The 27229-nt window shown below is 41.9% G+C and overlaps 1 protein-coding gene and 1 long non-coding RNA gene across 2 annotated transcripts in view; one reads left to right on the forward strand and one right to left on the reverse strand.

The window, feature by feature from the left end:
• The window catches only part of SOBP (sine oculis binding protein homolog), a 135720-nt gene that overhangs the window by 90033 nt on the left and 18458 nt on the right, over positions 1-27229 (forward strand).
• LOC120608033 (uncharacterized) lies at positions 8370-16434 on the reverse strand. Its single transcript, XR_005654290.1, has 3 exons — positions 16127-16434; positions 11084-11255; positions 8370-9177 (listed from the first exon to the last, which is right to left on the reverse strand). It is a non-coding gene; the product is annotated as an uncharacterized LOC120608033 (long non-coding RNA).

A 27229-nucleotide genomic window follows, 5' to 3' on the forward strand; every position in this document is an offset into this window, starting at 1 on the left:
CCCTGAGGGGGTGCTGGAAGAAAGCATTGAGGAGACAGGTTACTTCTAGGCCCAGGTGATTAGGAGCTCATGGCTGGAAAGCTAACCCTCTGGGCCACATATGCTGACAGAAAAGTGTCCTGGCCAGGTAGATAAGACATTGCTTCTGACTTTATTATTGAATATTGACTATCTCTGTCCTATCTCCACACCCCAGCCTCTGCTTCTTGGAAGAGGGAGAAATATTAAGGAACTTAAACGAAAGCAAAGTAAAATCAATGCCTAGAATAAACTACTATGTGTCATCAGAAGGCACTGATAATGAAAGCATTGGCTGATAGAAAATTCTGCTTTGCAACTGTAGATTTCCTGTAGGGTATTGATTATTACATTTAAATCCCAAATGGTGATATGTGCCTTCAAACTTAATGTACAACACTGATGACTAAATGTTTAGCTTAGTGGCTAAGATTCTTTGGTTGGTGATTGTGCTACAGCTCCCTTGTGCTTTTAATTAATTTTGAAAATGCAAGGCTGTCAAGATGAGTGACAAGTAAAACTTGAGTATTATATGATATATCACAATTCAGTGTGGCCCCATCTACCTCTTTGTAGATAGGTGCTTATACACACACACGCGCGCGCGCACACACACACACACCACATACACACAGGGTATTTTACTGGCATATCAAAATTTATGACCAAATAACTAAACAAAAGAAACTTCGGGAGATTCACATCATATTAACACCACAGTAACATGGGTATGAGAGCCCAGAAGAGGGAACATTTAGAGCTAGCCATGGGTGACTAGCCTTTGCCCCAGATTTCAACTCCATTGCTGGTCCCTTTACCATTATTGCCTCATCCTTTTGGGACTAGTAGGCCTTCTCATTTCCTCTATTTAAATGCTCATATTGATGGTAGATGTTGGATTAAGAGCTGGAAGAGAGGACCTTAATCATATTATGAGTTGACATCTTCTCATCAGCCAGTACTTTCTTAGTTCTCGAAAGCCAGGTAGGAGTAAGACCTTACGGAACTGTAGCATAAACAGGGTCCTTGGAGGAAGAAGAAGTGTAGCTGGAAGAAGAGGAATGTTGAAAGAGTTTTGGGGAAGAAACCGAAGGCAACCAAGCTTATTCCTCAAGTGTTCCTAAGGGCCAGTCCAGAGAACATTACTATATTTGCGACAAAGGTCAAAATACAGTCAAAGAGGCTAAGATGTAGGGTAATTTGTTTGGAAAGAAAGCAGGTTTAGGACGACTGAAAGGGAAATAAGAGAAAGGAAACTCAAGAGGGAAATCAGCCTGCCTCCCTCAGTTCCAGATTCCTAAGTCATCACCTAGACAAAGTCCAACTCCCTTTGGCTTTTCCTAAGGCTGTTAGGGATGGGGATTTAGTAGAGGGAGGCAGTGGGAGCCCTCAGCTGGGAGGAGAAGTAAAAATAGCATCAGGGAAGAATTCTTTCTGGTCACTTACAATGCCAGTGTAGGGGGAAGATGAAAACTATTTTAAACTATTTTAGTTTTGTGGCCTTGTGAACAGAGATGGTGAGGAGGAGAGATGCTTAGGTAGTTCTGCTGTGGGCTAATTGGTCCATCTCATTTCCTTGTGCAGACAGACAGGTAGATCACCAGAACTGGATATAGTCCTTCATCAAAACCGCTAATACAGAACTGCTCTCTATTAATGTAGTGTTCAGTTGACAAGACAGTATTGAGCATCTTGTATGGATAAAACACTGTACTAGACAGTGCTTGTGGAGGACAAAAAATAGAGTACACAATCCCTTCCCTGAAGGAGCTTACAATTCAGTAGGAGGACTAGGCATACACAGTATTGTAGTCATCAAGAATGTAGACTCTCAGGTCTTTCTGAAAGTTAGAATTGCGCAGAAGCTAGACTTTAATTTACACTGTGTCGTTCTGGTGGTATAGCAAGGACCATGAGCACAAAGCCTTAAAATTTATGGTGACACATCTGGCATCATATCAAATCGAATCCCTGTTTCACCTCTTAGACCTCTCTGAGCTTCAGATCTTCATCTGTAAAATGTAATAGTAAACGGAAATAACCTCAGAGGATATTATAAGGATTGAAAGTGATGACATATTTAAAGTGCCTGGCACATAGAAACATTCGGTACATGTTAGCTGCTATTATTATGATTCTTCTTATTCTTATGATTGTTATCATTACACAGTGAGTCGTGCCCCAGGAGAGCACCAGCAAAGTTCTGAGGTACAAAGGAGGAACGGATTACTTCCATACGCAGTAATTAGAAACTTAACAAAGGGGGGATAACTTTGATCCAGGCCTTACATGGGTTGGATTTTTGATAGTCAGATCCGGGGTATTAGGGAAGGGGGCATTCCAGGCAGAGGGAAATAGCATGGACGAGGGCAAGGATGTGGGAAGGTACAGGCCAGGTGATCCTCATTTGGCGTCTAAGTTTGCTGGTGGATAGAGCACCTGAAGGATAAGGGTGAGCTACCAGGTCAGCCCATTTGCAGAGGTCTATTTCATGTAAATTTCTAGTACTTCTGTGGATTAAAAAAATTATTATGGAAAATTTCTAACATACACAAAAGTAGAGTCATGTAGTGAACCCCCACGTACCTATTATTCAGCTTCAACAATGATCGGTTCTTAATCTTGCTTCATGTATCCCTTTACCCTCTAGTCACCCACGCCACCCCTCCTTTATTCTGCTGGAGTGTTGCGAAGCAAATGTATTTGTTTGTTGAAACTTTAGCACCCCACTTCTCTGGCTAGAAGGAATCCATTGACATCGGTTAAATTGGGAACTGGCGCTTTGGGAATATGTGTATATGAAACAAGTGGCTCTTAGTTATGCAGTGCACTCTTCTCTCCACTCAGCACAGCCTTGCAAGGCTCAGATAATCAGATCCAGTTTGAAAACCCTTAAGGTAAAAAACACATCGAAGTGCCTGTCATGACTTGAGTCTTCTTTACTCTCAGGCTCCTGGTTCTAAATGTATTTATTTAAAAATAAGATCAGATTTCTTTGCAGTCTAGCCTGCTCATTAGTACATACTAGCTTATCACAATCATGGGGGGGGAGTGGGTAAAATTCTGGATTGCTGTCATTTATTAGCTAGGACTTCCTACTAGATCATGGAGACTTAATGAGAACCCCCTAAAGGTGATAGAAACTGCAACATTTCACTTGAAAATCGACAGGCTTTTCAAAATAGGTATAATTAATTAAAGACCCTCCCCTTACTGAAAGCCAGATTCATGTCTCAGCTCAACTTGAGTTCACACTATTTCTTTGATGTTACAGCTGAACAGCATAGGCACTAAGAATTAAAATTCCTGGTGACACAGTTGGACTCCCATCACATCAAATAAAATATCATATTACATATGCGATGTAGTATGCTGCGTACCAGTTTCTTGACAAAGTAATTCTAAAAGCCCCAAAGTGTAAAATGACCCAGAAAACCCCAGAGACTGATTGCTGTCTAAGGAGAGTGGGCCTAGCCCACCATTTTTTCTACCCACCCTCCAGATTCTTTTAGTCTGGGGCTCCTGCAGTTTTTAGAACTATGATTTGGAAAAACAGAAATTTTCAGAAAGACAAGGACCAGCAAGGGCACTTCCGATAAAGGTGGCAAAGGTACGCTCTCCAGGAATATCGTCTAGACCTTCCCCTTATCCTTATGGAGGAAGCGGATTCTGCTCACGCTGTCCTGTCGCATCTGCACATTCCTTGTTTCCATCTGTGCTGTTGTTTCGCCTTGCTCCCCGCCGGGTCTGCTGCTTCTCCCTCTTTCTTTTCAGCCTCTTGGCTCTCACTGTTGCTGTGGTCTTGTGGTTCAGAGCCTTCTTCTTGTCCTGTACAAAGACCCTCTGTAGATCACCTCCCTTCACTTCCCACTCATGCAAACCCTATTTTAACTCTGTCATTTTAGTTTCCTTTTGGGGGGAGAAATCATTTGGTGGAGGGCTAGAGTTCCCCCAGCTTCTGCCCTGGTGTAAGGACTTTTTCGGGGCTTAGGTACCCTTGATTTGATCAGAGACCCTTGGGATCTGGCAAGAACCCTTTTCCAAGGTGTGGAGATCTTTCCCTTTCTAGTTTCATGATCATTGCACGAGAAGGTCAGAGGCATAATGGTTGGGTTTTCAGGCTAGCTTCTCACACAGTACTCACACTGCAGTGGTTCTTAGAGCCAGAGAGAGATATCAAGGACCATGTGTTCTCTAAGAGAGACACTGATGTGGTGGTTTAGAGTGGGCGCCCCACTTCCTGCTCTGCAGACCTGTCAGATGGGCAACCTGGGAAAGTTTTTTAACTACCCTGAGCCTCAGTGTCTTTATCAACAAAACGAGGATAAATACAGTACCTGCCTCCTAGTACCTGTCATTTTGAGGAGTAAATGAAATGATGTATGTGAAGCACTTAGTATGCCTGGCACACAGTGAAAGTTTAATAAGCAGTAGCCTTATTACTAATAAAATGGAGCGAGAAGGTGCCATTAGTTTAAATAAAATCTTAAGGCAGTTGCTGGGAGTACTTGCCTTTATTCCCTAACTAGAATCTCTGTCCAATTGGTTTGGATAGAAGCCCATATGTAATAATTTAATTTAGAACAAAGAACTTTAGAAAAGCCCTTGAACATCCATCTAGTGCCCTATTTATGCTGAGAGCACCAGAGATGCCTGTTAGCTGGATAGCAGATGTTGCCGATTTGTGAGGTACTGCAATGTTGGAGTACTTTTCTGAATAATGTAAAGCTTCCAAAAAATAGTATGGTATTGTAATGAAGAGCTTGGGCTCTTGAGCCAGGCTGTTTGGTTCCGATTCAGGAATTTCCACTACTCCACCAGTCGCTGTGCAACCTTGGGCAAGTCATTAAATCTCTCTGAATCTGTGTCCTTGTCTGTAAAATAAGGACAATAGTAGCTATCTAGTGGAATTGGTGAGAGATATTAATGAATGAATACTCATAAGGTTCTTAAAACAGTATTTGGCGAAGAGTTTGCATTTAACCAGTGTTGTGATTATGATCATGATTGTTTCTTCCAAGGTTGCTTACTTTCAAGCACATCATAGGTGACCACTTGGCCACATTTTCTAGCGACAGATTATCTGAAAGTCTAGAGTATATACATTTGTACCCAAACACTGAAAAATTTCCTTGTGAACAGTGAGGGGGACAAGATACATTAGGCAGATAATTCTTAGAGCTAAGCATTTTTGTAAAAATGTAACTCTCACAGAAGCCTTTATATACAATCCAAGACTTCATCATCTTGCTTTGCCATTCAGTAGTAAAATTGTTAATCTTAGAAATAAACAACCAAAAATATAAATGAGAAGCAAAGGGAAAAAAATGTAATATACACATGGAAATATCTCCAGTAGCAAATGGATGTGGACTCCTGTCAGGGGAAGGAGATGGGAGATCATCCTTTGTGGGGTGCCCCCAAGGTGCCAGCACTGTCCGTGGTCTTTATAGACCCTTTTTTAGACTCTTTAATCTCCATCACTTTAATCTCCATGACTAATCTCCATAAGTAGATATTGTTATTTCCACTTTACAGATGGTGAAATTAAAATTCAAAGATGTCATATTCCTTGGCCCGGGGGAGAAGAGGGGATCCAGTGAGCAGTCACAGAGCTGAGGTTTGACCCACATCTCTCCGGCCTGTGCTCAGGCCAAGACATACTGCCACCTTCCTAGGGTGGGGACCAAACCTGATACATCCTTTTATCCCAGGGCTAGAGAAGGGGTTCAATCTATGTTTGTGAGATGAAGGAATTAAGAACTTAATTCAGAATCACTCTCTCTAACTTCTCTATAGTAACAATTCTTTGGTAGAATTCTGAAGCCAGAAAGAACATCAGTGGGAATATTAGGAAGGAGAATTTATTCAGAAAGGCGTAATTCCAAGTACGTAATAAATTTTAGGCAAAGGAACCAAAGTATATGTTATTTACTTTGGTAGACTGTAGAAAATATATTTTTCAATGTGATTTAAGCATTTGAGTGTTTTTTTTTTTTAACTGAGAGCAATAGATTATGATAAGTGCTAATTCTTCTTTTGAAGATTTTGATTCTTTTTATGATTGGTAAGGCCATTTTAATAAGGCTTGGGATCCTTTGGTTTGGTACAGTTTTATTCCTCGGAGTGAACCGATCCACTACCTTTGAGAATTCTGGCCATCAAGTAGCATACTGGAGTCAGGTGTCCGTCATAATCTCTCTCATTGTTTTAATTGCTAGAAATGAACAATTACTTAAAGTACCAAAGAGAATTTGCCTCTGATGGCTTCATGGAAACTCTAGGTCATACACCAAGCAAAATCAGAAATTCAGATAGAATATCAATTATCAGTATAAAATTGCACAAGTAACCAGCCAGAACTGATATTAATCATATTCAGTCATGTGCTTGGTTTATGTCTAGAAGAACAAGCTAACAGAAGTCTCTTGGGAAAGGGTATAAAAAATATTTGGAGTTGTGATGAATGATATTTGTGAATAATAAAGGAGGCAAGAAATAGGAGCTAGGGATGGGAGGGTGATAAGGGAATGGCGAGAGGGAATTTTAAAAGGGAAAAAGGAAGATAGAAGCCCATGATTAAGCTGCAAATGAGCAGGTTCAGGAAAACAAGTCTTTAAAATAATTATTTTCTCACTGCATTTGGCTTGAAGTGTCTTTCATAATGTTTTTTTTGTATATTTCCTCCTTTTCCGGTGTGAAGCGTCAGGCTTTCTTGGAGGGTTGTCTTCCTAGCTCCCCCACCCTACTACAAGGCCACATACAATCTGGTGGTGAGACATCCTCTTTTAATTCCAGATGAGGCTTCCTTTGGCTGAGAGCTGCATGCAGTAACATATTCCCCTAGTTTTAGTTCAGGTTTTTAACCTAGACTAGAATGAAATGGTTAGTTCTGGATTAGGCATCAGCCACTTGACAAGGTTGAGTGGAGAGCTGGCCTGTGGTTGTCTTGGCTGAGCATTTTACTGCTGTGTACTCTTCCTTCAGTGGAGCTAAAGTCACACCCTAAGCTTAACTATGTGAAATACACTGCTGTTTTAATAGTGTTCAGATCTCAATATAGTTTGGGATCCTTTGAATGGAAAAGTTGATCCTGATTCTGAGATTGCAGTAGGATCTGTTTTACACTTCTTTGTGTGAATAGCGAAAACCTACATAGGGGAAAACCTATACACATTTTTAAACGTCAAAGCCTGAGATAGGAAGGGAGGCAATTATTTAAATATTGAGCATGTGTTAGGATAAGCTCTTCACATGAAAAATACCCACATTATTAAGATATGTAAAATACTTTGGGGGTCTTCATTACATAGCCATTTCAATCAGTGGTGCTTTTAACTTCTACATTGTCTGATAAATGTGTAAGGACACTCTCAGGGAAGTAAACATCATTTTTGGCTTAGAGAAATATTTATGTATTTACCAGATAGCTTGAATTTTGAAAATATGAACTATCATTGCACATATACACATATAAAATACAATATATGAAGGCAAATTTATCCTATTTAGAAATGTGGATACATATATAAAGGAAAATGAAGATAAACTAGGGCATTACAAAAGTGCTTATCGGCCTATGGCAGTTCATACATCTCAATCATTGATGCAATATTTTTTCTATAACAATTTGACGTTTACACATGAATACATAAAAATAACATAGAAAATAAAGTTGTAATGAAATTTTTATTTTCATTTTTCCTTAGCATTTGATTTTTAAACAATGCTCTGTCATCAAATCAGCCAAGTTGAAAACTTAGCTGCATCAATGGAGACAGCCAGTCTTGATCATTCAAACCGAAAAGACCTTTTCTCTAGGGATATATTTTCTCTGGTTTATTTGGTCTGAATACACACACATGTATATAAACTTATTGTTTTGTATACATTGCATGAAGACAATGTCTATAAAGATTTAAAACCTTTTTTTAAAATCTAGATATTTAGTGTCAAGGACACATCTCCAAGTGTGGAATTAATGTGAGTAGGTGGTTATGGGATGTATGTTTGCTGGAGATTTTGAAGACATTTGCCTTTCAATCTCCCAGTGCTGTGCTACAGTCATATGTTGCAGTGCAAGCAAAGTGTAAAGTACGGATCCTTCTCATAAGGAGTTTATAAACTAACTGTGCTTATGTAAACAATGAACTTCCAGTGTATAGTAAAGAACCAGATGGAGTGGTGTGGTGATTAGAGAATAAAAATGCATGCCAAAGCAGCATGTGTGCAATAAGGATGTAAAGGGTCATTTAATGGGGGAGAGGGGGTGGGCTGGAGTCATCAGGAATAGATGCTCAGCGGAGGTGGGGCTGGGGCTGGGGCTGGTCCTTAGAGGGTGGGTGGGGAATGGAAGGGTATCCCAGAGAAAGAGAAGACTATGGGTAGAATGATGGTGAGGGGGGTGAGCAGTAAGCCCATAGGAGGCCAGTTGGGAGACTGCTTGGACTGGCATCACTTTGGGAATAGGGAGAATAGTGTTAATTCAGTAAGTTGTAGTCAAATAATAAAAACAATGAGAGTCAAGCAGCTAATTTTACATTTGGTGTTTTGGGCTATAGGGGTCTGTATTACGTACCTGAGCCAAGAAACACTATTATGAAAGCAGGTTGGAGAACGGGAGCAGGGAGCCTTCTAGAAGGCACTTAAAATAGTCCAGGCACACTATGATGAGGACAAAGTCTTCTCACAGCTGGAACGGCGAGAAAGAGGCTGCAAATGATTGTCCAAAAATATTGGTCATCAAATCTTTATGACCACGTTAATATAAATAACTGGCAAAGATTTCATCTCCAGCCAATTTGCTTGTAAATTTAGATTTTGGATAACAGCCTTAATTGAGTAGCTAGTCATGTGCAATGGAAAAAACAAGATCCAAGTAGAAGCAAGCAACTAAAGTTGAAAACTTTTATGATCCAGAATGATTCAGGAATCAGTGTGATTTAAATTGTAAAAATGTTAACTAGGGGAAAAAATGCCTTCTTAAATTTGGTTAAAGAGGGATGGAATCTCCCTTAACAAGAATGCAATAACCCATTCCCTCACAAAATAGCCCAGAAGAGGCAGTGTAGATAGGTGTCCTGAAATCACACTGGCTTGATCCACTTCCTGGCTATGTGGTTGCTAGCTTTGTGGCCTTGGGAAGGTCAGTTTCTGCATCTGTAAAACAGAAGTAATAGCCGTATACACTATTTAGATTTCCTGTAAAAGCTAAAGGAGATAATACATATAAAGTGTTGGCATGTAATAAGCACTCAATAAAAGGTAACTAATAAGGGGGACAAAATATATCTTTCGTACTCAGCTTTTAAGAGAAAGAAAGAAATGCCAATAAATAAAACTCACATGAGTATTCAGAATCTTTGCTTTTTTAAAAACAAAGAGAAAAATCTTATGATACATAGCTTTTGATCGTATAGACTTAGCTTATTCTTTACCTTCAATGTGTACAGCACTCTAGAAGAAGAATTGGTATTTATCTAGTAATGACCCTAAAGATTTTAAAGACCTTTAACAGAGAAAAAATATTTTATTGAATAGATTGTGTTTACTAAGACAGAATATTATATTAATATAAAATGATTTGGGGGAAAATGTCTTACACAAAAGGGTCTTCTAGTTAATCTCCTAAATTAAATTTCTTATAATCCTACATTCCCTAATTATTCTAACCTGAGCATTTTAAATTCCACTTTTCTTTGGAAAGGAAACACCATCACCCGCTTCTTTGGCCATCTTCTTTGTTCACATGCTGATAAATTTCAGAATATATCAATTAGGCACCTAATTATTTATTGATTTGATAAATCAGTTTTCCTTTGGCCTGATTTAGCTGTCTGGAATACATTTGGGACTTGTTACGGTTGTAAAAATGAAAAACGAAGAAACAAAAATCTAAAATATTGTGAGCAAGATGTCATTTAGTTAACATATAAGCTAGAGAGAGTCTTTCCTGGTTAGAATTCCTCTTTGAAAGAGTCGGGCTGCCCCTACACAGATTATCAAGGTCATGTTCAAGATTAAAATGAGCTATGGGACACTAAATTGCCTATTACAGCAGAAAAACATGCAAACAGAAAATCAGATCTAATGTTTTTATGCACACTCTGATTTTTTCTTCTTTCTGAGCTAATATACCTATTTAGTCTAATTTAGTTTAAGCTTTAGTTATGATTTTTTAAATTACAAAGTATGTGGAGACTGGAATTCTTTTCTTCCATCAGGAGTTAGGGTACACATAAAACGCTCTTCTTTCTTCCTGTGGGGAAGAGCAAGAGTTACATATCTTCCCACTCTCTCTGTGTCTGGTCAGTCTGCAGTAGGGATGCATTTCATGGGGCCCATGGTGGCAACGGTGCCCCCCCGCCCCGCCGGGAACCAGCAGCCCCACAGTTTCGCATCTAGTGGACGGCTATCATGTCATCAAAGTGTTAGTCCCAGCAAACAATGGAAGTGCAATAGTTTCTTTTTAGATTGTGAAACTAACCATACAAAGTTATTTTTAGATTTGGAAGTACAAGTTTTTAAAAAAAAATATGGTTGAATCTACTGTTTTAAAAAAATAACCACAATACATTTTAAGTGTTTGATTGCAAGAGAGAAATGACTGACAGGGCTATTAAGGATGAGATAGTTAGAGCAGAAACCTGGGAATAGGTAAAGGTTCTGGAATCATTTCTCCTTTACTTTCAGCTGCCACCATCACCACCTCTTTGCCTTATTCTGGCCAAGCATTAACGTTTCTTAACTGTTTCCATAGATTGAATAGAGAACTTTGTGTAAGTGCCACACACTATCATGCTTTCCTCAACGCCCATCGATTCCTTCCATCATTCAGTTAGAAAGCTTTTATCGAGTGCCTACTGTGTGCAGGGCATAAGATCATCTTGGATGGGTACAAAATAAACTACATCTTTACACAATTCCACCCCCGGTTTTTATAAGATTTTTGTACATTTACATACACACACACACACTCACACACATATATAGATATAGACCTAGAGGGATACATATAGAATCATCTTAATAAAGGCTTTGAATAGCAGCTCAAGAAAATACTTACTGTATGAATGAATGAACAAACCATACTGGTGTGGCTCCTTGTTGGCACTCTTCCACAGCCAGCTCAGACTCCAAGGTCTCTCCAGTGTCTAGGGAGCGTCAGAAATGTCTGGAATGCGGCAGCATTGGCTAAGTTGAGTTTCTCTCTGACGCATTTCTGAGCTGTCTGGTTTCTTGGGCAGAATGAATAGTGGCAGAAGATATAGAAGCCACCTATAGGCTCTGAGAACCATCTGTGGCTCTCTCCCTTAACCCTGGCATACCTCGTCCTCTTCCCGACCCCAGTAGCCCAAGTTCATTTCCCAAATGAGAGAGTAGGACCTGGAAAAAATTTTCTCCACATTGTATTCAACTCTCTATATTCGTGTTTATGTTTGAAGTTAGCTACTGGAAAAGGTATCAGATCTAGTCTCAAGGTGTGAGATTTTAAAAATATATTTTTTCATTCTTTTTGAACTATTTAGATTTAGATTTTAAGTGAAGGAATTACTTTGGAAACACAACTACATTCCTAGGTTTAAGCGAGACACTCCCTCTGGCTGGTCCAGGATGGCAAATAGAGCTTCTAGAACACCCCTCTTCCCCACCCCCACCCAACCCCCCACTCAGGTGATTGTCACACAGAATGTCATTGGGTCCAAGATGTGGTTTTCTCTGGAACCCTCATTCCACTGAATTGGCCCTATAGAATTATCATACTTCTTTTTGAAATAGAACTATGCAAAGTCTTGAATTTTATTACAGAATTTAATATCAATAATTACTTACAATTTAATGAATTTCACTACTTACTTAATTGCTTTTGAGTAGTCCCACTTAACTTATTAAAGAGAAGAAGGACATATTCATTTAATGAGCAGCAGAAGAGTCTTGCCCTCACATCTGCCTACATTCTCTTTTCAATTAATCAATTATAGTCCGATGGTGTGTAATTACACATTAAGAAAGTTATTGGATAGCTCAGCATGCCTGTCCTGGGAGGCTCATGAATATACTAATATAACACACCTAGAAATGACCTGCGCTCGCATCTGCAAATTACACTCATTTCTCTCACTCTTTCTCTCTCTTTGCTAAATTAAGATGAGAGCAGTTCCCATTAACTTTTCGAGTCACATCTAGTCAATGCGATACGGATGGAGAAAGTGAAAAAGAAAGAGTGAAAGAAAAGTAAAAATGGAAGAAAAAGACTTCATCTGCCAGTATTAAGTTATCTGTCTTTTAAAATTAGCTTCCTGCAACCCAGAACTATTGCAGTATTTCAGAGGAGCAGTGGTCATCCAGCTGAACCAAATACTTGAGAAAAACAGGCCAGTGTTATTCGAACTCAAATAGTGACTTGCTTTTCAGCTTCCTCCAATCTCCTGATGAGAGAGATACAGGAAAACAGGAAAACGTTTGGAAATCACATTCAGGCAAATTTGCTTGGCTTGTTTCAAATCAAACCGAAGTCTGGAACTGATCCCCATGCAGGAGTGCTAAGCCTCTGCATAGCAACTAAGCCACGTTAAAAAAAAAAAAAAAAAAAGGGAAAGAAAAGAGAAAGAACCCACTAAAAATGCGACACAAAGAGCAAATTTTACTACATTAATGGCCTAAAGGCTCTGGTTATGTGAAGGGGTCTATTCCAGTATGCCCTTCTAATTTATGCTAAATCAGTAAAACTCAACAAAAACCTCTTAATCCAAATTATATAGTCAGAGACATTCTAAATGCCTAAACCAACCAAGCGATTTTAAGCAGAATGCCCCGTTAAAATAAGCTTTGATGTCTGCACAACTCTAACTCAAGAAGCAATCTGTTGACATTTTCGGCAAATGCTATCTTAGTCTGAGACAGAGGCAGCAGTGGCTTCTTCAGAGTATTCTTCAGAGTAAAGTGATTCTTCTCCCCTTTCCTCCTGCTCTCTGCTCCCACAAAAACAACAACAACAACAACACCCAAATTCTGCTTCTATTATCCATTCACTGAGGTACTAACAAAGTCAAATCTGCGTGATTAATGGCTGTCCATCAGAACAGAAAGAAGGATACATTGATACTCAGCTGGCAGATGCTCATGAACATGCAAATGAATGAGGCGAGCCTTCTTGGTAGGGAAGGATTTGCTTTGTTGATGTTTTTAACTCTGCAGCCAATTTTGGGCATTTTGTGTGCTGTTTTCCCTGCGTACAGCCACTGGCCATGCATACCCCATCATTGCTTGGGTGAAGCCTGACTATCCGTGCGTCTCCTGGGGATGCCCAAGACCCCGATGGCCCTGAACAGAGGATGTGTGTCAGTGGCAGAGGCACCTCGTGTACTTTCAGGGTGTGTCCTTTCCTGGCCCTCCTGGCCTGTCGGGACAAATGTCTGTGTCCAAGGGGCTGTCTTCCTGTGTGGGCTTCATTTGTGGCATCTCATGGGCCTCCATGGGGTTGAATTGTAAATAGTGGCCACCACATAAAACATGCCATCTGTACCCCTGTGGGTAGTGGATGGAACACAAAAAAGATCTATTCCAGGAATATGAACTGATGTTTACAGACATGCCAGGGCTGGCTTTTAAAACACAGTGGAAAACTGTCTCAAAAGCAGTTTAAGTGCCACGTAATAGAAGCCTGAGAAAGCACTATAGGATCATGAAGAAAACCTCTACACCGAGAGAGATGTACAAAGCCAGGATGTCCACACCAGTCCCTTTTGCCCAGAAATGTGAGGTACCGTGAGGTCTTGTCAGGAGTCCCTAGGGAAGCAGGGCCAGAGGGCAGAGGATGCCTGTAACTCTCAAAGTTTAGAATCCTTAACCCCCAGCCTCTGTAATAATTTCTTAAAAACCAGAGGGTAAGGAGATAAGTTTGGGTTGAGCAAATTGGATTGCCATCAGAAAGTTTCCTTATTCGCTGGACTGGGATTTAGGGGTGTATGTGGGGGCATCTTTTTATCAGGACATTATACCCACAGGCAGACAGGGGCACCTTGGCTACTGGAGTGATAGTCTCATGTCCCAGAATTTGCATGGCCTTCCTAATATCACATTTATTTTCTGTTTTCATAGATCAGTGGTCCGCAAATGGGTTCAGGTACCCGGCATTTGGAAAAGTGTCACTCTTGAAAATACCTTGAATTGCTGACCTACTTAATCTCCGTTGTGTGAACTGGGAGTGATTTTTGCCATCTATAATACACATATGAAATATAAAGTCATAAACAGATTCACAAATATATAATCAAGCTGTCTAACTAAGCATGATTGACTTTCTGATTTTCCATTAGTATTTCTTTGCCGCTTGCTTGTTGATTTTGTCATCTTCGAATGCTTGTTAGCAGATACAGCTGCCTTGGTCTGTGAGATAAGTCTTTTTCTACTGAATCTGGGTAATTCTTGTTTATGCATGGTGCAATTATTTTCTTGTGATGTGAGTTTATTTCCCTGCTCATCCTGTTCTGGAGACCTGGCCACTCCACTTATGAAGAAACTGGGGTCACCTGAAGAGTGTGGTGTCTCATATTTCTAAACTCAATCCCAAACTTGTACCCTCACCCCCGTTGCCACCTATCTCCCCTATCCACCTCCTTCTCTTCGAAAACCAAGAAGGTTGAGGGCAGGGGACAGGCAGGCTCTCTAGGCTTTTGAGACAGTATGCCTATGAGGACACCCCCTAGTGAGGTGTGGTGTAACAACGCCCCCAAGTTGGCCCTGAAGTTGGGTCCTTGTGTCTGGACCCAAGCCTGCAAATTGTGCTAGCATTTTGGGGCCTGTGAGTTTGATATTTTAGATTCTTGAGCCAGACTCTGGTGAATGTGTGTGGGTGTCCTCACGTGTGTGTGCGTGTGCATGCAGCAACTTTTTTACTGAAGGTTCAAGTTAGTAAAGGCTTTTATATTATGGTACTGTGAAGAGCTTAAATATGACATTCCAGTTCATAGAAGTTCTTTGGTCACCTTCCCCCAGGAATTTCTCCCTGGCCACATTTCTCTGAAGGTTTCAGTCATCTGTCAGCCTACTACTCAGAGCCATCTTCCCCTCTTCCCACTTCCTTCTCTCGCTTCTCTGCCTGCCTGCCCCTACGTGCAAATATTCCTCAATTTCTTTATGCTGAACAGACCAGCTACCAGTCAAGCAGCCTTTGTGCTTCCTGTATTCTCTGGATACATTTCGTTTTGCTCTCATATATTATACGCTATAATTTCTTTTTAAAGTCACAGAGGGAATAAAGCAAGTCAAAGGACTAATGGTTGTGCCAGAATGTTAAAGACCAGGCAGTTGCCATCCACAGACCCGCGTGAAGCCAGCAGGGCTGAAATTGGGGGAGCAGAGAGGCAGTCACTGCCTCTTGCTCCGTTAGCTGCCCTTTTCCTACCAGAGATTATCCTGCCATAGCTAAATCTTGAAGGCTTCTAATTAAAGCCGAGGAAAATACATAGGAGAAAAAACATAAATTTGCAAAATCAGTGCATTAAGATTTCTCTCCAGTGGTCTGGGAGAAAACAAAAGCGGTTTGATTGCAGTAGCAGCTCCAGCTGGTCCAGCTTACAGACAGTGTGTCCTAAGGAGCTGAGTTTGAGAACCACTGCCCCCAATCTCTGAGAACGTCCCAGGAAATTCAGACCTTCAGCCTCCTGGCATGGTTCCCGAACTGTCTCTGGCTTCAGCAGGCAAACCCAAACCTTTCCTCAGACCATATCCCCTGCTTTGGGGGTTCAGAAAATGTGGTCCCCTTGACTGTGAGCTAATCCTCCAACCCCATTTTGCCTATAGCCCCCTCACTACTCAAAATGTGGTCCACGCATCAGCAGTGTGGACCCCACTCAGCGGCCCCAAATCAGAACCTGCGTTTTACTAAGATCCCTGGGGGAGTCATGTGCATACTGAAGTTTGAGAAGCTCTGGACTAGGGTATGATGACAGGTTTTTATCCTGTAAATTTGGGTCTGCTTCAGTGGATTCCTTATCATTATAGGACACAAACCCACCACACATTCCCACCTCAAATCCCTTCCCCCACCCCTGGAATCTCTTTCACAGCCATTGAGAAACTTGCGTGCAACAGATAGAATTCTTACCCGCAGCTGAGAGAGTATCTTGCTGGGAGTCTCTATAAGGAGCAGGTTGGGGGTGGGTGAAGGTGGGTGTACAGCAGTGATGGGAGAAGCAGCCCTGAGAGAACTCAGCTCCTCTGGGAAGTTCAGCCCACAACTGCCTCTGCGTGTTTGATGTCTGAGTCTTAGGGCTTCAATTTAGGAAGAAAAGTTGAGGCAGCTAATGGGAAACTAAATCCCATAACTACCTCCGGTGCCAGGAATTCGGGCTTTATTGTTTAATCCCTGGAATGCAAGTGAGAGTTCCTGCCTTGCAATTTATCCTTGCTTTCTACCTATAGGACCAGGAGAGGTTCCACTCGGCTAGCTCCCTCTGCTCAGGCAGATGACCGTGCACTGTGGGAAGAGTAGCCAGGGCAATTCCTGTCCTGCCCGATGACTTTCAAAGTTGCTGCAGTACTGCCCTGATTGTGTGTGTGCGTGTGTGTGTGTGTGTGTGCGCGCGCGTGCGCGTGCAATTGCTGACAATTTATTGCACAACAGGAAGTATTCAGTTAACTTATAGAATCATGTCTATGGCCACCTGGGATTTCTGGGACAGGTCCAATGTAAAATAGTCTGGCCTGTTATCATTAAGCTCCCGAGGAACACTGATGCACATCTAGCTGTACCTCATGTTCTTCTGTTGATGTCAGATACTGGCATTTTTGCAACAACAACAACAAAAAAGTTAATGAATATAATTTTTTTCTATTTAAGAGTTTCTCTCTTAACTTTTCTTAAGCATTTAATATCTGGCACCTATTGTAGCAAGCATATGCCAGCACTTGACAAACTGAATAAACAACGGAAAAAAATATTTTGAACAACTTAGAAAAAGCTGATCATATGTAGTTCAACAGCCTTTAGTGTGCATGTGGGTAGTATGTGGCTTGAGGTTGGGTTTTCTTGATTATGTACATGCAGTATAGTCAACGTAATCATATCTTCTGGATATAACATTGTCTTTAGTTCAAATGATGGTATTAATCATTAATTAGTATTTCATGGGGTTCTATAGAGCACTTTGCCTCTGATCAGGTATAAGAGACTCTGTCAATCCAGCGTCCTAATGGCTGCGGAGCTTTGAATCTCTTTTGGTCATCTCTAAAAGGAGGTGGGTTGATTTGTAGCCATGAATATGCTGTGATCTTAGGAGCTACACAAATGGAAGGGCTAGACCACCTACTCACCTGAAATTCCATGATTAGAGGTTATTTTCATTGGGTTTTAATGCTATCTAAGGTAAGAGCCTTATAAGGATTGACATTTTGGGTTTCATTTGCCTAGGATAGGGCCTTGAAAGAAGGATGGATAACGAAGGGGCAGACAGAGGAAGGAGAAGGTGGGACAAATATCTTACATCTTATGCATCAGAGTTCTGTTCAGAATTGGGCTTGTCTCTTCCTTGACCGCCCAGGGGAACAAAAGGCTATCACATACTTGGTCGTTGTTTCCCTTCACCTCAGAGATTCCTAAATGGTGATCTGTAGACTGGGGCATAATGAACGAGGACGTTGTATAGACCTTTATGGAAGTAGAAGGTCCCAGCCTGGGAGAGATAATCTTTCTTTTTGAGGTTATGTCTCGCCTTGTTGTGTGGTATTAAAATGTCCCTTTTCTTTTCTTTAAAAATGAAATGCCAGTGATAATAAATAGTAATTTCAAACATGTCTTTAGGCAAAAATAGTTCAAAGGACTGACATAGGGTGGCAAGCTTAACAGCTGTTTTAAGCTTTTAATGACTATGGAATCCAAAGCTCGGAAAACACTGTCTAGTGCCCTGTGATCTCACTATGCCATGGTCATCTCTTTTAAAATGAAAGCTTAGATTATGTTTTCAAGGGTTCTCCGTCACATGCTGTATTCAAGGTCTTAAGGAAGTGAGTTAATAAAGAGACACTGCCCGCAAGGAGCTGAGAGTCTAGGACAACCATGACAAGAACTCAAGGGACATTGGAAAGCACAGTCAGCTGTGCTTTGAGCAAGGGAAAAAGTGGCCAAGATGGGTCCCAAGGAGGAAAAGACCACATGGGTCTTTTAGATTTGGCATCAGGTGGGTCTGGTAGATTTGGCATCAGAAACCTCTTTAGGCTAACACACAATCAAGGAGGCATCTATCTTTTTTGATCTGCATCGCCCTCCTCAAAAAAAAACCAAGGGAGTATCATCAAATATGTTCCTCCCCACCTAAACCTGCTACTTTCAGAAAGTGTTTCAAAAAAAGTGAAGCCAGACTATGTCACTTAGACCTATGATCTCAGCAGGTCTGAGATTATATACCCCATCAGTGAAAAACATTAGACATTCTAATATTTTCTTTGATTATTTCAGTGGATCATCTTTGCACCCTCTGGGGTACCCCCATCCCATGTTGAAGATCACTACTCTACAGATGTGCACATAGGCTGTTGAAGGAACCCGGGTTTTTTAGTAATAGCTTTTGTAGACAGGAAAAGCCCCAAGATGTGTACTGTAAGGCTATACAACCTGTTCCCAAGCACATCCCAAGTGTACATTGGTGTCTATGGAAGGTAGAGAGAAATCACAGGGTAATTGTGGAACACAATGCAGAGATTCTGTGTCAGAGGTCCACTTGTAGTGCGAAGTTTGTATTTAACACACATTAGGTATTACTTTCCCCAGGACCTCTCTGCTTGATCCTGAGGCATTTTTAGGCTGCAATAGAACATGGTGTTGGCAGCGCTTGTGAGCTGGGTGAGCTTGTTTTCTTGCTCCATTAGGCATTAGCAATCCCAGGTAGAAGGAGGAGGACAGAGGTTCTGGTGGGGAAGACTTGTCATCACTATCTCTGGGGAGGACTAAACTGGGAGAGAAGCACTAAGTTGGGACTGGACAGTGGAGTCATGATCTTAAACTGCTGCCCGGGTGTTCCAGGTCTTGATCATCTGTGCTCTTTGATCCATTTCTGACTGAGGGCCTCCAGCCCTCTGAGGATCCCCCCACCAAAACACAAACCTCCCAATCCATAAGCCAGATTGGAGGCCACAAAGGGCTCACTTCACAGAAGTTCATTTACAGACACCTCTTCTTAGGCACATCTCCTCTCCCAACTGGAAGCCACCTGTCTGCCACATAGGTTGTAAGCTCTGGGAAAAACTCTGAAAAGGCCCTCAACACACCAGTAAACCCTATCAAGCACCTACTATGTGTCGGGCACTTAGGAAGAGCTGGGAACAGAAGGGGAATGAGATAGATTCTTCCCTTCCCGCAGTGCTCATTTGGTCTGGAGCTTTCTGGGCTCTCCCTGAGTAAGACAGCTGGCTCAGGACTGCAGAGCTGGACCCTCTTCCCTTCTGGGGAAGGAGGAGCCATAACACCTCTTTGGACTATCTCCTATGAAGTATTTCACAGCCAGAATCCTTGTTAGCTCCTAAAGAGGAGGGCACATGAGAGGCGACTGGCCAGGTAGCAAGCACGGAGTAAGGAAGAATGTCTGGGAATGAAGGACAGAGCACGTCTTTAGCAGCCAAGAGTCCGTGAGCCAACTCATGGCCTTTCCTCAGGATGCCCTGGCGGGTGCCGTGTGGCTGCCCCACAACCGCTCGGGAGGCCCAACTCATTGCAGACTAGCTGAATCAGAATCCCTGGGTGGCGGGGGAGGTGCAGAGAAAAAGTTCCTTGAGTAATTCTAGTGTTTCAAAGCACTTGAAGCATCTAGGGGTGTTCAGGTCCTGTTCCAAACAAGCTCTTCTGACTGGTCTGAAAACACCTAAACCAACTATGTCATTTCCATCCTCCACCCCCATACCGTGTGTAGTAGATGGAAAGAACAATAAAGGCGATTGAACACTTGCCTTGAGAAGAGTTGAACATTTGTTCAAAAGCACCATTACCATAGTTACCTAAGTGTGAATTTAGTACCTGGAAAACAAAATGATTCCAGCCCGCGGGAGGGAGCAGGCTGTCTGCTTGGACAGTGCGGTTGTGGCTGCCAAGAGGGTCCCAAACTCAGAAGCATCACCCTCCAGTTTTGCTTCCCAACCTGCCCAGCCAGTCCCGTCAGGCTCCATTCTATACTACAGAAGGTCAAATGATTCTACCCCTCATAGCTGCCCCAGTCCCCTTGTCACTAAAGACTTCAGAGGCGGAGGCCTGTGATATAACTGCAAATCTATATGAAGCCTTTGTGGGACTGTCTGAGCCTGGGGCGTTTATTGTTGCTTGGAGTGGTGTTCTCCTCAGGAAGGGGAGAAAGGAGGGGTCCTTGGCCAATCCAAAGAACAGGAGCCAAAGAATGATAATCTTTGAAAAAGAAAGGGCCAGCAACAGCAACAAAAACTTCTTGCAGATGTGGAATTTGGAGGAATCCAGAGAAAGCAAGTCTATTTTTAGCAGGAGTAAGGGTGCAAACTGTGATGGGCGCCACAGGCTGCTGTCACTAACATTTGGCTATAAGCAACATTTTCATATTTAAACATGACAGCCCTGCAAATTGAAAAGAACCAACACTTTATCTGCTTGCTGAGTAAAAACTATTGCCTTCCCTGAGCCTAGTAGAAGGACCTGCTCCATGTGATGTCTGGTCCAGCCAGGCATTGGGTTCACCTATGTTGCCATGGATATTAATGTGCCAGCCGTTGATGACAGGCTACTCAGTAGTGGTGACAAGATGCTGTTCTTTCCAGGTGAAAAAGCTGTGCAGTGTTACCTCAGTAGGGAAAATGTCCAGCATACTTAGCTCAATTAAGCATGCATGTGTGGAAATAAAACACTCAAATGAGCAGGAATAAAATATATTAAATTTGAAGATGTTAAGTAATACCATCGGGAAAACCAGTGAACTTGAGGTGAACCCAACAATGTCAAAAAAAGAGAATCCCAGAAATGTGAGCTCTTCAGCAGTTTACCAGACCCCAAATGAGACATATGCATTACATCCTGTATGCCCTGTATGAATCTCTTGCCCAGATCAATATCAGGAAGCCTGGCACACAGTCCTTTTGAAACTTTAAACAGCAAGCACTTTTCTAAGTCCTATTAGAAAATAATTCACTGTTAAGGTGGCGAGTTTGGATTGGGTTGGAATGGCAGGGGTGGGCAAGATTTTTGAGGACAAGGCCTGGATAACCTCTCCACTCACCCACTGCCCATTCTGACTGGTACCTGTTTCTACCCTGCTGAAATTGGTGTTAATTACTGGCATTACCGCTTGTCAATGGTGGCTCAAAACTGAGTGAGAAAGAAAGCACCAGGGGAGAACCGATAGCCTCCAGCCGTTTTTATTATTTCCAGCTTGTGTTGACGTTGCTAAAATGCATAGAAGTTTGAACTTTTCTAGACAATCAGCAAAACAAGGCAAGATGAGAACAGGTTGAAAGGTTTGCTTAACCTCTCTGTGGGCTTAGAGCAGTGGTTTCAAATGGGGTCCCCACACCAGCAGCATTCGCATCACCTGGGAACGTGTTAGAAATGCAGATTCTCGGGCCCTCCCTCAGACCTACTAAATCAGAAAGTTTGGGGGTGTGTCCCAGGAATTTTGGGGGTTATTTTTAAATACTGTTATAAAATATATATAACATTTGCCATTTTAACCATTTTAAGTGTATAATTCAGTGGCATTCTTACAGTGTACAACCGCCACCACTGTTTCCAGACCTTTTGCATCACCTCAAAGTGAAACTCTATAATCATTAAGCAATAACTCCTCACTCCCCACTTCCCCAAGCCCCTGATAACCTCTAATCTACTTTCTGTCTCTAAGATATTTCATGAGTGGAATTATATAACATGTGGCCTTTATGTTATAAAATACCTATCTCTTTGACTTTGTTTCAAGGATGATGTCTCAAAGTATTTCAAAGGGATGGTAGAAAAACATTTATTACAAATGCATAACTATTTGATTATTGTTGATTGCAGTTGCACTCAGGTGTTTTGTCATTCTATGACTACTTCAATATCAGCTATAACAAAGTCCCACTCTACTGTTATCTATAGAAATCAGTTTTTTGTTTTGTTTTGTTTTGTTGTTGTTGTTTTTCCATGAGCATTGTAGTGGTAGTGGGAAGAGAAAGAAAGAAGAAAAAATGATTTTTCTATAAGTTCACAGAGAGTTCGATAATGCTTGATGATTATTGTCTTAAGAATTTACAGTACCCAATATCTTATTCTTAACTAATTAACTCCTTCCTATTCAGAGAGGTTAAATAACTTGCTTGTGGTTGCACAGCTGGAAAATGACAAAGGCAGGATTGGAATTCAGGTCTCAGTTTAAATTACTGAATAAATCAATTCACATTGGCTACTGATGCTTTAAAATATTCCCCCTTCGGGGATATTTGGATTTTTAACAGAGATCTCTTGGTGTGTAATATTTTAACCTAAAGAAGTAAATCTTTAAAGGTAGAATGTCATACCTAAGGAAGAGGAAGAGGAGACCTTTCCAACAATTACGAAACCATATCGTGCAGTCTCCTGCAAGTTCAGTTCTAGAAATCCCTGGAGGGCGGGTTCAGAAGGGTGTTGTGTTTCATCTGGGGTGTCACATATTGAGAATGAAATGAAGATGAGGCAGATGCTGCTGGGACGGTGACAGTCTGGAAGTCACGATGCCTTAAGGACAGTGGAAGCAACTGAGGATGTTCTTCTTCGGATGAAAGCGCCAAGGGAACACATACCCCATTGCCAGATGTGTGAAGGATGGCTATGTGGAAGTGAATGCAGTCATGCCGGGTGGCTCTGAAGGGGTGTGGGGGGCTGTAGGGGTTGCAGGAAGGCAGATCTCTTCTTGGTACCAGAAAAAAGTTTGCTAACAAGCATAGGTTGGGCACCCCTGTGAGATAGTGAGTTCTCTGTTGGCAGAAGCATCACAGTTGAGTCAGATGACAAGCCAAGCATACTGAAGCTGTGAAATGACTCCCCTAGTGCCTGTTGGATTCCAAGGTGTTATGACCTTGAACTTCCAAAAGTCGCTGAATTATTATCCGCTGAATGCAAAACCAATATGAAAAAGAATTTGATATCGATCTATCATTTTCACTTTTAAAGTATGTCCTTCCTTTAAAAATATACCACTAAGCATCGCTGATGGAAATTTCGGAAATATTTAGAGTTAATTACTCTTTGGAGATTTTTGTCTTCTTCTGTTTACAAGTTCAATAGGAGCATCAATTTGAGTATCTCCTGACAACCATGTACTGCTCTGACCTATTGGTATTTCTCTTTTTAGGCTAATAATTTAAAAACTCAAAATGGGGCCACTCCATGGGTAAGGATCTTAGGAGCTAACAAAGCAGGAAAGATCCAGCTGGAGTCAGAAGCACACGCAGGAACCGTTTGTATTTTCCTTCTTTCTAGTGCATTCTGCTCACATTAGTGAGGTCTGAGGATTTTGGTGGTTGGCATGATCATGGTCTTCAGACATCTGACGGATGTTAATACCGAGGAAGGAAGGAATTTATTTAGCTCGAGACAAGGGGTATAATTAGGGTAGGAGTAATGGAATTGAAATTAAGCAAAGAAAGATTTAGACTGAATATTAGCGGGGTACTTCCAAGCAATAGATTTATGAAGCTTTTAGAGATTTTCTAGGGAATGCTATTCAGTATTTTCCAAGTCGCTTGAAAATCAGACGGACACAGTCTGAGATAATCTTGAGGAAACCACAGCCTCTGGGGATCAGGCAAAAGGAAAGAGCTTAGCTTTCTCTCTTTTCCTCTAATCTTTCTTGTAAACATGAAAAGCTCAGTGGGAGATCCCCTTCTGAATGACTTCTGTCCACCTATAGCACTGCCTGCTTTTCTTAAAACCAGGAATTATTCGAAGGATGGTGTGTTCCCAAAGGAATAATCTGAATGTGAGAATCAGAGGAAAGTTCTGGAAAGAATCTGGGATTAGGCAGGCACCTACCTGACATTCTACCTCCACAGGGCAGAAAGAGGAGGCAAAATCCATCCATTCTCATGACTGGTGGAAAGGGGTCTTGCACGGCCTGCTACAGGGAGAATTGGATCTGCTGATTGAGGAAGATGAAGGCCTCAGCCATTACAGAACCTTCGATAAGCCTCCAGCTTTTCTTTTCCTCTGGAGCATTTCCCCTACATGCGAGGAATCTGCTGTCCTTTCTAAAGTCAAGTACAGACAACTCTTCAGGGTGGTCCCCGATTCCAGGGACCAGCAGCTGGGGACCGCCAGTCATTGTTGTAGAACTTGCAGCCTTCCTGGATCAGCCATGCTGGGCACCATGCATTGCCCAGACGGTGCCAGGCTTCCTTCTGAGATTAATTAGAGACATTTGCATTTAGATATTTTGCATAAGCCATGTAATAATACTGACAGGTAAAACAATAGACAGATATACTGACATTTGGTGGAGATTTTTATGTTTAATCTCCCTGGAGTGTCAGCACTTCCCGCTTCCTCTGTGGTCACAGAGGTGGGCAGCTGCCTGGGCTCCTTTTCTATTACGAGGGTCCCTTCTGTGTAATTTTCCACTTTGAGTCCTACATCTTTTTTTATTAAATAAAATGGTGTTTTACTCTTTAAAACAGACCATGGCTGGTCTATGCCACTAGCTTTGTCTAAAAAGGGAATAAAATCCTTAAATTGAAACCAAATCGGAGGCTGTTCTACGATGCGCTCGGCGAGGGGCCGAGCACAGAAGCCGGTCTGATGATTACTTTGACTGCAGAAACCGTGGGGTATGTAATCTCCGGAGCAGTGATGCTGGCTGCCTCGGTTCTCCTCAGCCTTGGATTTAGATGGCCCTTGATGGTCCTGCCTGGTTTAGAATCCCAGATCCTTCTGAAGTCTGACCTCAGGCCATCCCCCATTGCGTTCAGGTGTTTGGAAGGGCCTCGTCTCTCTCCTCAGGATGTTCTGTGTTTGAGCCAGGATGCGGACCGACAGTCGGGAAAACCGAGTCAGAGATTCCCCAGCATCTCCCTGGGAGCTGCTGTCTCGGATGATGAAATGGGAGGAGGGAAGGACTCTAGCGAAAGCAGCAGTGTTCCCCCAGGGCAGTGGCTGCTGGGCACCCAAAGAGAAGTCCTCTCGGCATGAGGGCACTGTGGAGAGCAGGGTCAGCCCTTAATGAGGTTTTTATGTGTGCTTCTGTTTTGAAATTTTTATGAGGGAGTCTCATCACAGCGTGGGGTAACAACCAAGGAAATTCTCGCCTTCCTTTCTCATCCATCTCCTAACCCTGTTTCTGAAGAGGACTGGGTGCTCCCCGCCCCAGACAGCTCAAGGGGAATTATAAAACTCTCAAATGAAGATTAATTTGGATTATTGCTAATTTAAAAAGTCAATGTAATGATGAGGAAATGTGTGAGTGTGTTGAAAAAATGGAACAAGCCACCTTCTAAAATGTGGAGTAATTTTGGTGTAGGGTTGGGTTAGTGTCACATTTACTGGTACTGAACAGTCAAGATATCTTAAGCTACCAACACAGTTGTTTGTCTCAGTGTGACTCCTGTTTACTGCGTGTCAAGCTGCAGGAAGTCCCGCTGATGTAAATAGATTAATATTTAAAAAGTAATACAGAAGAATGAGGTTCCAAACATGTAATGCTTAATTATTAAAAACCCATAATGGAATTCCAGTCTGAACTCATGTCTCACGTCTCACTGGTACACAGCAAAAGCTCAGTTCTGAAGCCAGTGAGCGAGCCTGTTCACTCCACATTTCATTTTGACCATCACAGTGCCAAGCCTGTGTTCTCTTAAAGTCTCTAGAAACATAGGTATGGGCAGCTTAGGTAGTGTTATGCTTTCTCATTCAATAATTATTGCAACCCTTTTTTAGTCAAATAACTGTCCATTGTTGACAGGACTTAGAAAAGAATTTGAGTTACTTCCAACTGGTAGGACCTGGGAGAGTTAGGTTACCTGTTAGACCTCTCAGTATTGGGGTATCCATGCCTCCGCTGAGTCTTTCAAGGCCATGAAGTATGTGTTACACAGAATGTGGGTGTCCGATTAGAAGAATTTACTTAGTCCAGGGATAGTCAATCACCCATTTTCTTTTTGAGATCACAGTTCTTCTGGCCCTTTAGGACACATGTGTCACTCACTCTTGATAAGGGTGAATTTTCCCAGAGGTTTGTGGCAGAGAATGGCCAAAGGAAGAGAAAAAGTGATCAGTGTGACTCAGAGTAGAATAAACCCACGTAGACCAATCAAATCTATTTCAAAATCAGTGTGCCAGCATGGCTGGTTGAGGTAATATTTCATGATTTTGTATTTTTATTTAGCAAGACAGATAAGGAGTATCCTTTATGCATGGATATGAAAATACTACTATGCCACTTGTTGTGGTTTAAGAGTTTGTCTTTCGATCGTGGTGGCTCGTTTTTCATGAGGTGCTCATGAATTCAACTGTAATGCAGAAAATGCGGTGGTGTGTCCTAAAATGCTCTTGGGTGGGGCTTCAGGGTTTGGAAGGTCACACACTAGGTAACAGTATTCATGACATCCTGTCGGGCTCGCGGGCTCTGTGGGGTAACTGGAACTGAGAGGACAGAAGTTGAGTTTGTAGTGACTGCAGAAGCTGAAACCACAGTGTGAAATGTAATAGGGTCTAGGGTTCGGTGAGCACAGGAAGCTGAGGAGTGGTGAGCGGGGAGCTGTAGGGCTGGAAAAAGTGCTATAGGAGGATGAGTAACCTTGATTCCTGGCAGGACAGAGCCTCTTAACATGCAGAAGGGTGAAGAGGAATCACCTTCACCTTCCCTACAGTTCAGTTAACAACCAGCAGTTGTGTGTGGAACCCTTACCGTGTGCAAGACAGTGTGTTGGGATGGATGGTGGTAAAAGTTCCGTGAGATCCAGGCCTAATACCACAACAGAAAGCTTTAATCAAAGGAAAAATTGTAAGGCCTACGTTTCCTGGCTCTGTCTTATATGCATCAAACTCATTAAAGCAGCATTTTCCAAATTGTTTTTCCACAGGATCCTACTAGAAAAAGGAGTTCTGTTTTTGGAAAGGTGAGGAAACTGTGGATCAATGAAATTAAACATGTTTCTTTTCTGCAGAACTTCTCAGAGGCTTAAAGGTGGCAATGTGCATTGAGAATCTCTAAGAGAAGCATAGGGCATGCAACATTTCCCGGGCTTGCTTGACCAT

Source organism: Pteropus medius, unplaced genomic scaffold (assembly GCF_902729225.1).
Source record: "Pteropus medius unplaced genomic scaffold, Ma_sr-lr_union100, whole genome shotgun sequence".
Lineage (NCBI taxonomy): Eukaryota > Metazoa > Chordata > Mammalia > Chiroptera > Pteropodidae > Pteropus > Pteropus medius.